This window comes from Lithobates pipiens, unplaced genomic scaffold, assembly GCF_037356315.1.
Source record: "Lithobates pipiens isolate NorthernLeopardFrog02 unplaced genomic scaffold, aLitPip1_a1.2 Scaffold_22, whole genome shotgun sequence".
NCBI lineage: Eukaryota > Metazoa > Chordata > Amphibia > Anura > Ranidae > Lithobates > Lithobates pipiens.
This window is the reverse complement of record NW_027507784.1, coordinates 305,629,738-305,647,170: the sequence shown is the minus strand read 5'-3', so window position 1 is coordinate 305,647,170 and position 17,433 is coordinate 305,629,738.

Sequence of the window (17,433 nt, the reverse complement as noted above, 5' to 3'; positions counted from 1 at the left end):
TCCTGGGTTCTGTCATTTCCACTGCTAGTTTTTCGATGGACCCAGAGAAACTTTCAGTAGTCCTACAGTGGCCCTGACCTGTGGGTATACATCCTCTGCAATGTTTTCTTAACTTTGGCAATTATTATCAAAAGTTTATTCGTAACTCTGGCCCCTGACTGATATGACCAGAAAGGACGGTAACCAAAAGAGTTGGTCTCCGGAGTCCATTTAGGCCTTTGAGAGTCTCAAGGCTGCCTTTGTTTCTGCTCCTGTGTGGGCACATCCTGATCCTACATTACCCTTTATCCTTGTGGTTGATGCCTATGAGACTGGAGTTGGCGCTCTTCTGTCTAAACATCCTAACTCTGAGAGCGCTATGCATCCTTGTGGCTACTTTTCCAAGAAATTGTCACCTGCGGAATGCAATTACGAGATTGGGGAGTTGTTAGCGATAATTTTAGCCCTTAAAGAATGGAGGCATCTCCTCAAAGGTACCACTGTGACGGTTATCATTTTGACTGACCACAAGAATCTCACATTCTTGCCTGAGGCAAAACGTTTATCTCCCAGAAGGGCACGATGGGCTCTTTTTTTGTCAATCTTTATTTACATAGTCCCATTCTTACCCGCTACCAAGAATGTATGGGCTGATGCATTGTCGGAAAAGTTTTTCTTTGCTTCCAAGATAGAGTCGGTTCCTGTTCCTGTGATACCTCCCAATTGTATTCTGGCCACTGTTCGTACCAATCTCACTTCACCCTTCTCCTCCCGAGAAACCTTGTGACCGCTGCTTTGTCCCTGAGAGTCTCCGCACTGATTTGCTCCAGACCCATCATTCTCCCAAGGCAACTGGCCACCCAGGGAAGAATCAACTAATTTGGGCTATTTCCCAACAATTCTGGTGGCCTAGTCTCCTCGTTGATGTAGCCGACTTCATAGCCGCTTGTTCCGTGCGTGCTCAGTGTAAGACAACACCAACACCTTCCAGTGGGTCTCCTACAACCCATACCCAAAGAAAAGAGGCCTTGGACCCACCTGTCTATGGATTTTATTGTGGAGTTACCCAACTCCCTGGGCAACATAGTTATTCTTATGGTGGTTAACCAGTTCTCAAAAATGTCACATTGTATTCCACTTAAGAAGTTGCCCACATCCAAAGAACTTGCATCCACTTTCGATTACATGGACTACCCAAGGTTATCATCTCTGACAGGGGTAGCCAGTTTATCTCCAGATTTTGTTGCACAGTTCGGAATTCAGCTTACTTTCTCCTCTGCGTATCACCTGCCATCCAATGGGGCCGCAAAATGAGCCAACCAAGCCTTGGGACAGTTTCTACACTGCTATATTTCTGACCACCATAACAACTGGTCAAACCTCTTACCTTGGGAGTTTGCTCACAATAGTGCTGCCAATACCGCTTCCCGATTGTCTTGGCGAATTATGTTTCCAACCATCCATGTTGCCTGACTCATTTGCTCCTCAAAGAATTCCTGCATTAGAGGAGCATCTCCTTGGTCTTCGTGACATGTGGGTACAGGTCCAAGAGTCCTTGCAACGTGCCAATGATAGGTACAGACTCCATACTGAATGCAGACACCTACCTGTGCCTTTTTACCAGGTTGGAGAGAGGGTCTGGCTGTCATTTCACAACCTCTGACTCCGTGTTCCCTCGCTAAAACTGGCACCACATTGTATTTTATCTTATGCATTAGACCTTCCTTCCAACATGCATATTTCGAATGTATTTCATGTCTTCTTATTAAAACCCTTGGTGTGCAACTTCTTCACCACCTGGGTACCACATCCTCACCCAGTTCAGGTTGAGAACCATGAGAAGTATGAAATACAATCAATCATTGACTCCCATAGGCTCCATGGTCACATACAGTAGCTGGTTCATTGGAAAGGGTACTGTCCTGAGGAGCGCTCTTGGGTATCATGCTCAGACGTACATTCTCCTGTCCTCCTCCGTGCTTTTTATAGACGTTTTCCCATTGAACATTTTGGCTTACTGGTGGGGGGGGGGGCGTTGAGGAGGGGGTACTTTCAGGGCTGTGCTCAGCCCTCCCTTCGCAGTGCTCAGCTGTCGGTTAATTGCCAGCACTCATCGCTCCACAGTACCTCACCTGGTGATCATTTCCTGCTCATCAGCCAGGTCCTACTGGCTATTTAAATTGCATGGTTCATTTCTCCCATGCCTTTGCCTTGGTCAACATATCTGTAGATTCTCTGCTGTGTTCCCGTTAAAGACTTTAAATATACTCATAAAAGGGGCGCTAGACCAAATATCAAACAATAAAAAATGTGAGACTAGTGATCATACAATATCTAAAATGGTACATAACATATCACAAAAAACTGCAATATACCAAAAAAAGGTTGCAAACAAAATAAAGTGAACAACAATAGTAGGTGAAGTCCCAATTAGGTGCTAACACCAAACAAAGAAAATACAGATAAATAAATAAGTATAAATCCAAAAGTCGAAAGCAGTGTTTTTTTTTAGTGAAAACCTTCTTCTGAATCCATAAACAGAACAACTGCTGGGATCTTCTATAACGTGATAAAACAATGTCCCTTCACCAAGAATTAATGGACATAAAAAGGACACCCCACTTGTGAAGAAAATAGATGTCTTCTTACCAGATGCTGTTGACTACTTTAATTAAAAAGATAGTCAAATAGGCTTATGCAGGGTAAAATCCCTGCTCACATGGAATCAGGTGGACCTCCTTTGGACAGAAGCTTCTCCTCATAGACTCAGATGGGTCATAAAAAAAGCCAAACAGAAATCCATAGCGTAATACCGTTTAATAAAACATAAATTATAAAACATAAGGCCAAATGGCTGCTTACATAAGTTGGTGCCCAACCTGGCACTGGGGCTGCTTGCTTAAAACAAAAAGTTTTCGTAATGGGTACGTAGTTCCTCGTGGTATAAGGCGTGCGTTCCACCGAAGGGCAGCCGATGACCAAGGACGACCGGAACTAAACGTAAACGAACGTTTACGTTTAGTTCCGGTCGTCCTTGGTCATCGGCTGCCCTTCGGTGGAACGCACGCCTTATACCACGAGGAACTACGTACCCATTACGAAAACTTTTTGTTTTAAGCAAGCAGCCCCAGTGCCAGGTTGGGCACCAACTTATGTAAGCAGCCATTTGGCCTTATGTTTTATAATTTATGTTTTATTAAACGGTATTACGCTATGGATTTCTGTTTGGCTTTTTTTATGACCCATCTGAGTCTATGAGGAGAAGCTTCTGTCCATAGGAGGTCCACCTGATTCCATGTGAGCAGGGATTTTACCCTGCATAAGCCTATTTGACTATCTTTTTAATTAAAGTAGTCAACAGCATCTGGTAAGAAGACATCTATTTTCTTCACAAGTGGGGTGTCCTTTTTATGTCCATTAATTCTTGGTGAAGGGACATTGTTTTATCACGTTATAGAAGATCCCAGCAGTTGTTCTGTTTATGGATTCAGAAGAAGGTTTTCACTAAAAAAAACACTGCTTTCGACTTTTGGATTTATACTTATTTATTTATCTGTATTTCCTTTGTTTGGTGTTAGCACCTAATTGGGACTTCACCTACTATTGTTGTTCACTTTATTTTGTTTGCAACCTTTTTTTGGTATATTGCAGTTTTTTGTGATATGTTATGTACCATTTTAGATATTGTATGATCACTAGTCTCACATTTTTTATTGTTTGATATTTGGTCTAGCGCCCCTTTTATGAGTATATTTATAGCACTACAGGTTTTTTCTTGTTTTTCTAGGGAGCAGCTATTAGTGTTTCATTTAGCACATATTTTGATTCATTGATTATTTGATTGTTCAATTTTTCATACATTTTTTATTACTAATTTTAGTGGCGCGGGGTTTAATAGTTGCTGTGTTGTCAGCCACTCTTTTTCACATTTACTCTAGTATCCCGTTAAAGACTTGCCTGGCTGACATCCCTTCTGGTTCCTGATCCTATTTGCTGTCTCTGACTACGCTGATCTCTGGCTTCCTGATTTACTGGCTTGCACTGACTACCCACTTTGATTACCAAACCCTGGCTATGTTTTGACTACATTTACTATTTGTACCACTATATTAAAAGGTGTGATTTTTATTGCATTTCTGTCTCTGTCTGATTCATGGATCCTGACAAGACTTACCTCTCGGTTTGCCCTGACTGGTGCACACTTACCAATGCCATCTTCTATCATGTCACTTTGTCAGCCAATGTCTTCTCACTTCGCCCTTTGAGTCGCCAGTGGTAATGTAGCCCCTATCTTGCATGCATGACTCTATGGGGTTAATTTACTAAAACTAGGGAGCACCACGAAGGGAAACACACAAGAAAGAGTATTGTATGAAGAAAAATTACCAATTGAAAGACTGATTTGATTTTTTTTACTTTTTTTATTTTATTATTTTGATTTTACTGGAATGTGGAAGACTTTAGTTTGGGCATTATTCAATCAGTTTAGTAATATATACACAGCCAGAGGTGAAATGGGATACCTCACCCTGTACAGCCAGGTACGCCAAATTTGCAGTCTCCCAGAGTCAGAAAACAAGCCAGTACTTTGTTTTGTTATTTTATTGAGGTATTAGAACTTGGATTGGGAGTAGGGGTATTATGGGATGCCCACTTGACTTTAAACAACTTCAGGGACAACTTCTCCTCTGTACAGTTAATATAATGTATTCTTTATAGGACAGTTTTAGTGTATCTGAAAAGGCAGCCAGATCAAAGTAAAAAGCCCTTTACAGGCAGGGACCCCAGGCCCCTTGGTTGTATAAATGTATATAAAAATTTAAATATCTGAGCTAGGTTAAAGAATCAGCAGCTAAACACTATAACCCAGATATTGGGCATTAAAAGATTAGTGCAAAAATAAAGATTGCAGCGCTAAAATTAAACCGTAAACTTAGATGACAAAATGCCTAACAGCATGTGATAAATAAAGTGCAATGTGCAATAATTAGTATGCAATATCGCTGTAGCTAATATGCAATATTTGAAAAATAGTGAAATTATCAAAAGCAACCAATAACTAACATCATACAATGTAGCATATTATATACTGTAGTATTCAAACATGCAATAAAAAAACAAATGTGCAAATTGTGCAATATAAAGTGGCAAAGTTCATGTGACTTATATGCAGATATAAAAAATATAATACAAAATAAAAAGAAAGTAAGAAATTCCTGAGAGCAAATGTTCAGTGAAGAAGGTCCCAATGATATTCAATGGAGGAGAACCCACAAGGAGTGGACAGGGCTGGTCAGTGTGTCACCCATCATCATGGTTAAGATAAAAGGCTTACCAGAAACCCAGTGAACACCCTTACTCAGGGGGGTCAAAAAGTGCATATTTGAATTCCAAGATCCACCGGAAGGATGTCCACGCATCTCTCACCAGAAGCCTCTATGTGCACCGGATGGTAAACAGCAGCCAAAACGACAGAAGACCTCAGCAGCAAGGTGTATATAATATATAAAGAGACAAAAGACCCAAGATAGTGTAGTATTGTCTCTTAAGTGGTTTTATTTGGCAATTCTGCATTCATCTGCTTAAAAACTGGAGACACAGCTCCAGTGCAAGCAAGCCAAACAAACTTTAGCAATTTTAAAATTCTATGGAAGTGATTGCACATGCGCTCTTCTTGCTAAAGTTTTTTTGGCTTGTTAGCACTGGAGCTGTGTCTCCAGTTTTTAAGCGGATGTATGCAGCATTGCAGCTTTGCCAAATAAAACAACTTAAGAGACAATACTACACTATCTTGGGTCTTTTGTCTTTTTATATATTATATACACCTTGCTACTGAGGTTGTCTGGCGTTTTGGCTGCTGTTTAACATCCGGTGCACTGATCACTCACCAGCCCACCCCGCTAATTTCTCAGGAGACCTCCTAGATGTGCTGACCTACACTGGCTGTCCTCTCTTTGCTCTCATGCCTTCAGGAAGGATTCCTCCATTTGTTGTAGAGGGTCCCTCCAGAACCCGAGCCCCATGCCCATGGTCACCCCCCTCCCCCAGACTAGGGGGCATCTTTAAGGGCCACCAACAGCCTCCTCAGCACTCTCCATCTTCAACCCGACTGCCCCTGCTGTCATGACTCATGCCTATTTATGAGGTGGCCTGCCCCCTGCCAGCCCATTTTGCTGGGGATTGGCTGGGGCCCTTATCATACTCCAAGCAGCTCCTCCCAGATTCTACCCTCTACTTCTAACAGCTTCTCCAATATTCCAGAAAGCAGGGGGACTCACCAGAGATGCTGCTTACTCCCTGAGTAAGAGATGAGTACTCCCTGCTCACCAGAGATGCTGCTTACTCCCTTAATTCAACCTTCCTGACTCACTCAGCCTTGACCCAGAGGGTGCTATACTATACCAGTAATATATATGTTTATGCACAGGAGTCATATATGTTGATCGCATTAGTAATATATAGTTTGTTTAAAAAGATTAGCGCAATGCATATTTTTGATTTATGTAAGATTGCACATGCATATGGGAATGTAGGTGTCATCAGCTCTCAACCCTGCACAGCCAGGCACACAGAATCTTCAACCCCACTTGATCAAATAGCAAAATACTTCAGGGAAATAAAACTATATACAACCTGTATATATACACTACTCCTTCTACCTCCAGCACAATCTTGCTTGTAGAACAATAACTCCCAGGACCAGCTGGCACAGTGATCAAAAAATGTTCAGTTAGATCTGCAAATGCCCTTTATAGGCAGGGACTATCCCTTTCAGGTAGTGTAGCAAAAAGAAAGTACCAGTGCTTAGCTTTCCTACTCCTGTGGCTATTGATCCCAGCACCACCTCTTCAGGCACTGCCAGCCCGCCTGGATGCAGCTGCCCCTGGCTAAGACTCCACAGTCCTCCCTGACTGAATTCTGCATCTACCCCAGACTGCTTGCACCCAGTCCTCTCAGGCACCTCCTGTCTGTCTTCCTCTCTGGAGATTTGCACGGCAGTGTTCTCACACTGTCCTCTCCTTGCTCCTGTGCCTCCTGGTCAGGACACCTCTATGTGTCATGAAGAGCGGCCCTTCCACACCCAAGCCCAGGCCCTAGGTCACCCCCCAGACTGGGGGCTTACTCTCAAGGGCCACCGACAGCCTAACACTCCATCTCCAGCTTCCACCTGAACTCCACTGTCCTAGTTGAGCTGACCCTGAGTATTTGAGGGGACCTGCCCCCTGCCAACCCATCTGTTGGGGATTGGACATGGTCCTCAGAACACTCCAGGCAGCACCTCCTCACCTCTACTCCCATTCTTCTAGAATCTTCTACTAGTTTCTAGAAGTAGGGGGGACATCTTAGCCCTTGTACACATGGTCGGATATTCCGACAACAAAATCTGTCTGATTTTTTCCGACGGATTTTGTCCGAAAGTGGTGTTGCATACACACGGTCGGACAAAGTTGTCGGAAAATCCGATCGTTCGGAACGTGATGCCGTTCATGCCTTGCGACAGGACTACGTTGCGGCTAGTAGCCAATCGCTTTGGTGTCGTAATTTCATCTGAGCATGCGTGGAACTTTGTCCAATCGGAATTCTCTACAAATGATCGGACAAAGTCCGATCGGATCATGTTGTCGGAAAATGTTATAGCCCAGCTCTAAAACTTTGTCGGTCGGATAGTCCGACGGAAACAGTCCGATGGAGCCCACACACGGTCGGATTATCCAACAACACGGTCCGATCTGAGATTTTCCGTTGGAATATCCGACCGTGTGTACAAGGGCTTAGAGATGTTGTCTGAGTCACTCAAACCCTGACCCAGAAAAACAATCTGCACAGAGAGACACTAACTAGCACACTAACTAGAGGGTGCTACATATAGTTGCTCACAAGGCTTGCACATATTTTAGCTAACTAAATGTAATTTTTTAGGTTAGGGCCTACTTTAAAATGCAACTGTGGATAGAGTGGAAAGGGAAGTAGCGATACCCCCGTAGGCGGCTGCTGAATGCAGTGGTCCGTCTGTCACCCTGGCAAGCCAGGCACACACTCCTCACCGCCCAGAGACATGAAAGCAATCCGTCCACTTTTTTTTAAAATGTTTTTTTAATGAGGGAAATTTAACTTGGATGGGGGATGTGAAACTTATCAGATGCCCAAATAATCAACATTCAAAGTTGGGACTACTCTATACACCATGGTATATACAATCTCCTCTTCTCTTTCCTTGCTTGCAGATTATCACTCCTCACTCCTCCAGCACATCACTTGCTGCATTTCCTGGACTAACTAGCACTGTGGGCCTGACACTGGCTCAGCCAGGCCTGAAGCAAATGACCTTTACAGGCAGGCTCCTATTGTGTAGCAAAATAGAAAAATTCCAGTGATAGCTGTCTCTGTGGCTACTGCTCCCAGTACCACTTCTTCAAGCACTGCCAGCCCTCCTGGCTGCAGCTGCCCTTTTCCACTGCCCATGCTATCACCATCCTCCAGACTGGCTCTGCACCTGCCCCAGACTGATGCATCTCAGTCCTCTCAGGCGTGCCTCCCAGTCCTCCCGATGGTGTGAACACTCACCAGCCCTCTTGGCTGCCTCTGTGGAACTCTTGGAGACTTGCCCGGCAGTGTTCTTCCACTGTGCTCTCTTGTGCCTCCTGGCCAGGACACCTCTGTGGGTTGTAAGAGGGTCCCGTCCGCACCCGAGCCCAGGCCCAAGGTAACCCCCCCCCCAGACTGGAGAGCTCCCCAAAGGCCCTAACACTCCATCTCCATCTTCCACCCGATCAGCTCCTCCCCAGCTGAGCTGACCATGGGTATTTAAGGAGGCCTGCTGTTAGGGAAGACGTCCACATTCTACAGTTGCCGCCCCGGATGCATACCTGTGCGCACGCACCCACTAAGAATGCCCAGAGTGGCTATCTGCACTTATGTGAACGCGCATACATGCGCATGCGATCGTGCATCGGCACCTGTCATTAGAACTGGCGCCATTTAGGCTATTTAAACTGAGCTTCTAGAAGTGACAGGTTGCTGCTTGGTCTACAGCGTTACCTTAACCCTGATTCCTGTATGTGACTTCTGAATACTGAACCGGCTTGCTAATGACTACCTCTGCCTGCCTCCTGCCCTGATCTCTGGCTTCCCACGGACTGATCCCTGTCTCCTGCTACCTACTCCCTTTTGCCGAACCCTGCTTGTGACCCGATTATGCCTCTGCCTGCTGGTTATGCCCGATCTGCCCGTCTGTTGCTGAAGTCTGCCTGTGATTGACTACGCTCCTGTCTGCTGTCTCTGCCTGACCTGCCTATCTGTTGTCGACCCGGCCAGTCTGACCCTGCTTCCTGCCGCCAGCCTGCTTCCAGCTCCGGTTCCCAGTGGTGCATCTCGGCTTGTCCTCTGCCAGTCTGCCAGCCATCTGCCGACTCTTCAGCCTGCTACCTGCTGTGTTCCAGCTTCCTGTTCCTGAGATTCCGGCCTCTACTGGTACAGACTTCTGGACTACCAAGGCACCTTTACCCCGCCATGCTCTTGAGCCTGCTGTCTCACCATCAGCGGTTCTCGAACCGGAGTTGTACGAGGGCCTTCCTCCACACGTCAGGCTCACCCACCAGGTACGTGATTCCTGCCCCCCAACCACCCAGATTGGGGATTGGTCTGTTCTCCTTAGAATACCCCAGGTAGCTCCACCTCCCCTCTCCACCTCTCTTTCCAGAAAGCACCAGAAGATTCTGGAAAGAAGTGGGAGGTCCTAGTGACACTACCTGTGATTCACCCAGCTCTATTCTAGTTCACTCCCAACCCACATTATAAAAACACACCCAGCCAGCCAAGCCTGGAAATGTACCTGTTCTAAAAAAAAAACGAAACTACTCTTCTAGAATACTAGAGGGTGCTACAAGGACTAGAATCCCTGTCAGGGTTTCATTGCCGTCTGTGCCCCATTAGGGAGAGTCACCCTCTCTAACTGTTCTGATCACTAATGTTACCAGGAGAGAAACAGAGGGGAAGTGCACATTTTTGAGTTGCCAACAGAACAGAAATAAAGGGGAAATCTTCCAATGGGGACACCAAAATCTTCCAATGTGACAACTGTCTATAGGGATTCCCTTACACTGAAACAACATTCTGTCACTTCCTCTTAAACTGACAAGACAAGAGGAACTCTCCCTAATGAGACACAGATGGCAAAACAAAAGAAAAAAAAAACTGGCAACGGTTTGAACCATTTTCTACTCTATCCAATATATATATATATATATATATATATATATATATATATATATATATATAAAATGGTTTTAGATATCTTTTAAGGTATAACTAAAGTCAAAACCCTTTTTGTTTGTTTTGGATAGAGTATGAGGGATTAAAACACCTGTCAAATTTTTATTGCCTTTTGTAACCCTGCTCAGCCTTGCTATTTGTTCTGCTTATCATTATCAACAAAAGTTAAAGTAAATAAAAAATTCAAATTTTGGGTTGTCACCGCTGTCCCCTGTAGTCCGGCGCATCCATCTTCTCGGTGGGTCTCGCTGCTCTGCCACTTTCATTCGGCGAAGCCGCGATGACGTCACTCCAATGCATTCGCACAGGAGCCGCCACTCGCGGCATGCGCCGTAGACAGCGGTGCCTGTCTTTCGCCAAATATCTCCTAAACCTACACGGTTTAGGAGATATTTCTTGGACCTACTAGGCTTACCTGTAGGTCAAAGTTGGTTGTAAGGGTTTACAACCAATTTAAAGTACAGCTCAAATAAACTTCTCCAGCTAACACATTTCACAACACTTGAGTAAGCTCCGCAGAGTGAAATGCATCAGTAGGAGGAGTTTATGCTGACTGTGCTTTCAACAATAACGTTCATTGTAGAATCAATACAGTGTACGGCTGCTATTAATTCTGAGGGCAAGAGCCCTCTGTTAACGTTAAACAGCCTTTGAAGGGAACATGTGAAGAAAGAAATGAGAAGCTGCTATTGCTGATTTGTTATTAAATAAGAAATTAAGAGAAATTTCCCCAATGGTACACAGATTGCAAAAAAAAAAAAAACAGACAGGGGTTATAACCTTCCCTTAAAGAGGAGATCTGGGCCACCACAAAAAAATTTAAAGTCAGCAGCTACAAATACTGTAGCTGCTGACTTTTAATATTAGGACACTTACCTGTCCTGAGAGGCCGCGATGTCGGCTCACCAGACAATTTTTAGATCAGCTGTCGGGGACAGCTGCCACCGTTCGTAGTAAGGGAACCCAACAGTGAAGCTTTTTGGCTTCATGGCCGGTTCCCTACTACGCATGTGCAAAGCGCTCTGTGCTTTCTAATTGGCCTGGCGGCGGAGGAAGTAGGGGGGAGGTCAAACTTCCGAGGGATGGCGCCGCGGCACCACCTCCCAGAAGTGGGGAAGGGGTCCTGTCAAAAACAGGAACATTTTTGAAGATCAGCAGCTGCACCAATCAGAAATTAAAAGGTAAACTAAAGCCCCATACAGACTATCAGATTATCTGCTGATTTATTCCTTCAGATTTACCAAAACCATATAATATGAGGTCAAACCTTAGCAGTTTCAATGTGTATGCAATCAGGCAGGCCCTTGCACTACATGGTTTTGGTAAATCTGAAGGTAAAAATCTGCAGAAAATCTGATAGTGTGTATGAGGCTTTACCCCCCTCCCCCTCCTTTCCCGCTGGCACCACTGCACTTACCTCTGTGGGTGATACAGTTGCACAATCCATGCAGTTCCGTCCTATTCTTCCTCTTTTCCCTGAATACGCTGAGATTAATCAGAATGGTTCAGAAAAGTCAGCATGTCCCGGCACTAACCCAGCAAAACTTCTTTGATCAGTCCTGGCACCCCCAGGAAAAGCGGAAGGACCGATTTCAAACCCCAGGACCACTGCACCAGGCTGCGTGGACGACAGTGGCGGTTGGTGGTCAATATTTTGGGGTTGGGGTCAAACAAACCTGCCCCCTCACTCATACAACTGCCACCTAAGACTCCCTGGTCATTTGGGTCTCAGGACCTGCTTCCTGATTGACCAGGAGGAGAAGCAGGATGACATTAGCGAATATTAATTTGCTAATGTCACACACCTGGGTGGGCTCAGGGCGCAGTGCTCTGCGCCTCAAGCCCACCCTTTTTTTTAAGCCAATTAGAGCCTCAGACTCTAATCACATGGTTCAAAAAGAAAAAAAAACATTGAAATCCATGCGTCCAGTACCCTGCCTAGAGATTAGGGGCTGGACGCAAGCATTAGGGTGGCACTTTTCCCTCTGTTCTCACCTGGTGATCTGCCCTCCAGTATTAGTGAGACACAAATCTGGATGAAGGCGCACAGGAGGTACAACTGACAACCGCATTGTCAGTCTGGTGGAAGTGGGGGGGGGGGAGTGTATTAGCAGATTAGGTTAAACTTACATGTTGAAAGCAAACTCCATATCTCATATACTCAGAGCAAACTAGTTTTCTTTCGTTTTGGGGAAAAGGTTTTACATGAATAAATAAAATCTGTACATTTTAGGCACCCCTGCCAAGGTTAAATGGTTTGTCTCATTCATTTAAAACAGATACATTATGCTGGAGAGCTTTTCAAAAACAATAGCAAGAAGAAAAATGAATGCAGCCATCACATCCAAGGATTGGTATGCTGCAATATAATAAATGTTTGCTTTTGGGTTTACTACCGCCTTAGGGTAAACAAAAAAAAACACCCCACTAACTGCCCCCCCCCCCTCCCAATCCCTAAACCCTTACCTGGCTTCTTTCACCAATCCGATGCTGTCCTGGCTGCAGCATTACTCTCCTCTCTTTCTGGTCTCACAGGAGACACTTAATGTCCGTTCACACCGGAATGCTCTTCCGGAAACCCACATGGTTCCCACATCCTGTTCCAAACAACCTGGGTGCCATGGGCTCCTGCTGCTGTCAGTCAAACTCCTGTAAAAAGGGGACATGGTTTATCGAAGCTGTGTGTATCAATGAATGCACACAGCCCGGAATGGGATCACATCTGCACAGGTGCCCCCACAGCACATAGCTTGCTAAGGAGGCACCTGGAGCAAAAAGGAGCAGACAACACAAGCGGTGGGACTGGCAATAACCAGGCAGGGGAGGACTCTGTGCAAAATAACCACTTTTTTAATTATAATTTAAAAAAATGATTGCCTTTTTATCACTTCAAGCAAAATCACCATGTCCACCACTCTGCCTGTACATGATTCCTCACCATCCCATGCTCGTGGAATGGTGTGAGACAGGTCCTCTTTTTTTCTTGCACAAGTAGAAGAGGAGGTAAGATCCAGTGGAAAGTTATTTCAGAAAGGAGGAAATTCCTTGGCATCATACCAAAAAAGTTGTGTCAGGTATGCATGAGGCTGGGATGTGTATGGTACAACGCTTGTTTCTGCAAGTGAACAGGAAACTGCTACTTAGGAAACAAAACAATCTACAAACGGACCAGCTAACCAGCAACATGACAATACGATGTGTGAACAAGCTGGAACATTCGTTCGCCACAACCCGAGAAACCAGTCAACAAACACAGCATTCCTCAGTTTGCTAGATCAACCATAACCTAAAATATACCCAAGGGTCAGAAGACATCAAATATAATAATCAGATTTTATTACCATGGGATGAGTATGGAATCAATTTGCACCAGTAGAATCTTACAGTATAACCCGTGCAAATGCTTGTCTTCACCCATAGGGATGCACGGGTGTTCTCCATGCAGCCACATGCAGGCAGTCTTTTCAAATTAAAGTGGAACTTCACCCAAAAGGGAAAGTTCTGCTTGTTTGCATCCTCCCACCCTCCACTGCCATATTTGGCACTTATTTTTTTTTGGGGGGGTCTGAATAGAAGGTAGCCCCCCACGGTGATCTGAGTAAAAGGTCACCCCCTTTCATCCGCAGTCTTCTGGGACACAACACAGGTCCTAGAAGACTGCAGGACCTTTCACAAAGCGCATTGTGGCTCGTGCATGAAAAGTAGGAAGGCTTCACTGCTAGTTTCCCTTACTGAAGACCCAAAGCTGATTGAAGAATCGGCTTGGGTGAGGATGTTGCTGGATCTCTAGACCGGAAAGTGTCCTTATAGTAAAAGTCAGCAGCTACAGTATTTGTATCAGTGTCGCACTGCGGCCTATCAGTGCCCATTAGTGCTACCTATAAGTGCCCATCAGTGCTGCCTCATCAGTGCAGCATATCAGTGCCCATCAGTGCTACCTATCAGTGCTGCATATCAGTGCTGCCCCATTAGTGCACATCAATGCAGACTATCAGTTCCCATCAGTGCAGCCTATCAGTGCCCATCAGTGCAGCATATCAGTGCCCATTACTGTAGCCTCTTCAGCTTACATCAGCGAAGGAGAAAAATTACTTATTTACAAATTTTTACAACAGAAACTAAGATTTTTTTTTTCAAATTTTCAGTCTTTTTTGGTTTTTTTTGTTTGTTTAGCAAAAAAAAAAAAAAAAAACAGTGGCAATTAAATACAACCAAAAGAAAGCTCTATCTGTCCCAAAAAAATTATAAAAAATGTGTTTGGGTTCAGTGTTGCTTGATCGCACAGTTGTCATTCAAAGTGCAACAGCATTGAAAACTGAAAATTGGCCTGGACAGGAAAGGGTAAAAGTGCCCAGTAGGCAAGTGGTTAATGAAGGGGGGGGCATCTGCCCAGACCTGCATGTATCTCCCCAAGTGAATCCCCAACTGTACATTTGCATAGGGGGGATTTTAAGTGGTATCAAAGGTGGAAGCAACGTTTAAACTGATGTTCACATGGCCCAGAACAACTGACCCTATCTCCCCAAGCTGTATCAACCTTCACAGCGAAACCTCCGGCCTCATAGGTTATCCAATAAAGGGGCAGCACTTTTTTTAAGTAGACATTTGCAATAATAAAGACCCCCCTTTAGCTACAGTACACCCTCTCCAAACCTGGGATGCAAAGAGCTTTCTAGAAGAGCTCACCAAATATTCATCTCCTTCTAATCACATCACTGGTAATTAGGATAACTGACCACTCTCCCCAAATGTTATCAAACACCTGGGACCCCATAGGTTAATTATAAAGGGGCAAAATGTTATTACCTAGACATTTACAGGAGTAAGGCCCCCCTCTTTAGCTGCATGCTCTGCAGGCCAAACCTGGGAGGCAAAGGACCCTGCTAGAAGGGCTTCCTAAATATTTATCTTATTCCCCAAATCACATCACTGGTAATAAACCACATATTTAGGACAACTGACCCACCCTCCCCAAATTTGATCAAACTTAGCAGGGAATTCTTGGATCTCATAAGTTATCCTACAAAAAGAGGCATAACTTTAATAACTAGATGTTTCCAGTAGTAAGGATCTCCTCTTTAGCTACATCTTCTCCAGGCAAAGGACACTTCTAGAAGGGCTCTTCAACTATTTATCTCCTTCCCCAGCTCACATCACTGGTGATAAATCCCCTACTTTCAACCACTGACTCACTCTCCCCAACTATTATCAAACTTAGCAGGAAATCCTTGGGCATCACAAGTTATATTATAAAGGGGCAGAACTATATTAACTACACGTTTCCAGGAGTAAGGACCCCCACCTTTACCTATATCCCCTCCATACAAATCTTGGTAGTCAATGGACCCTTCTAGAAGGGCTTCATAAATATTTATCTTCTTCCCCAAATCACTTCACTGTTAATAAATCTCAATGATAGGACAACTGACCCGCCCTCTCCAAATTTGATCAAATTTAGCAGGGAACTCTTAGCCCTTGTACACACGGTCGGACATTCCGACAGAAAATGTCTGATCGGTAAACCGACTGTGTGTGGGCTCCATCGGACTGTTTCCGTCAGAATATCCGACGGACAAAGTTTTAGAGCTGGGCTATAAAACTTTCCGACAACATGATCCGATCGGACTTTGTCCGATTGTGTGTAGAGAATTCCGATCGGACAAAGTGCCACGCATGCTCAGATCAAATTCCTAGACCAAAGCTATTGGCTACTAGCCTGAACGTAGTCCCGTCATAATGAAATAACGTCATCACGTTATGTATGATCGGATTTTCCAACAACTTTGTCCAACCGTGTGTATGAAACACAAGTTTCGGACGAAATCCGTTGGACGAAATCAGACGGATTTTGTTGTCAGAATGTCCAACCGTGTGGACAAGGGCTTAGACCTCATAAGTTGTCCTACAGAGACCTAACTTTATTATTAGATATTTCCAGTAGTAAGGATTTCCTCTTTAGCTACATCTTCTCCAGACAAAGGACCCTTCTAGAAGGGCTCCCTGAATATTTATCTCCTTCCCCAACACACATCACTGGTAATAAACCTCCTACTTGGTACCATTAGCCCTCTCTCCCCAGATTTGATAAAACTTAGCAGGGAACCCTTGAGCATCACAAGTCCAATGAAAGGGCAAGGGGTCTCCAAACTTTCTTAACAAAGGGCCAGATTACTGTCCTTCAAATTTTAGTGTGGCCAGCACCAGTTGAAAATGTCTCAGTGTCAACAATGCCTCAGGCTTGGTGGTCAGAGGGAGTAAGTAAATGACATAGCACCTGTGGTCAGTAGGACAAGGAATGGTGCCTCATCATTGGTTTCAATGTAAAGAATAGTGACCATCATTTTCATCAGTGGGAGGCCTAGTGCCCCATTATTGATATCAGTGGGAAGAATAGTACCCCATATTTGGTGTCAGTAGGAAGAATAGTACCCCCATTTTTGGTGTCAGTAGGAAGAATAGTGCCCCATCATTGCTATCAGTGAGAAGAATAGTACCCTGTCATTCGTGTCAGAGGAAGGAATAGTTCCCCATCTTTGTTGTCAGTGGGAGGAATAATGTCCCATCATTGAAATTAGTGGGAGGAAAAGTGCCCCATCATTGGTATTAGTGGGAGAAATAATTCCCCAAGTATTGGTGTCAGTGGGAGGAATAATGCCTCAATATTGGTGTTAGTAGGAAAGAAACGGTGCCTTATCATTGGTGTCTGTAGAAGGAATAGTGCCCTGAGGGTCAGATAAAGGCAAGCAAAGGGCTGCGATTTTGAGACCACTGAACTAGATATTTTCAGGAGTAAGAACCCCACCTTTGCCCATATCCTCTCTAAGTGAAGAATCCTTCTAGAAAGGCTCACCAAATATTTATCTTCTTCCCAAACTCACATCACTGTCACCAAACCCCCTAGTGATTGATTCGAGTAAAATAAAGATTTATAACCCTTAACACTGTATGTTGCGCTACCAACTGCAGAACACTTCCCAGAGGCATGCACAAGTAAACAATGTCCTAGGCTTAGGGAAAACCTATACAGATACCAATACCCATCAGAGCTCAAGCTGGCTACAGTCTTGCTGCAAGCACTACATTATGACGAGTGGCACTCCAACTTTGGCAGGGCCATTAGATACATATGAATATCATCTGTGTGTCCACTTTAGACCACTTCTAGGTTAGGCTTCATGGACT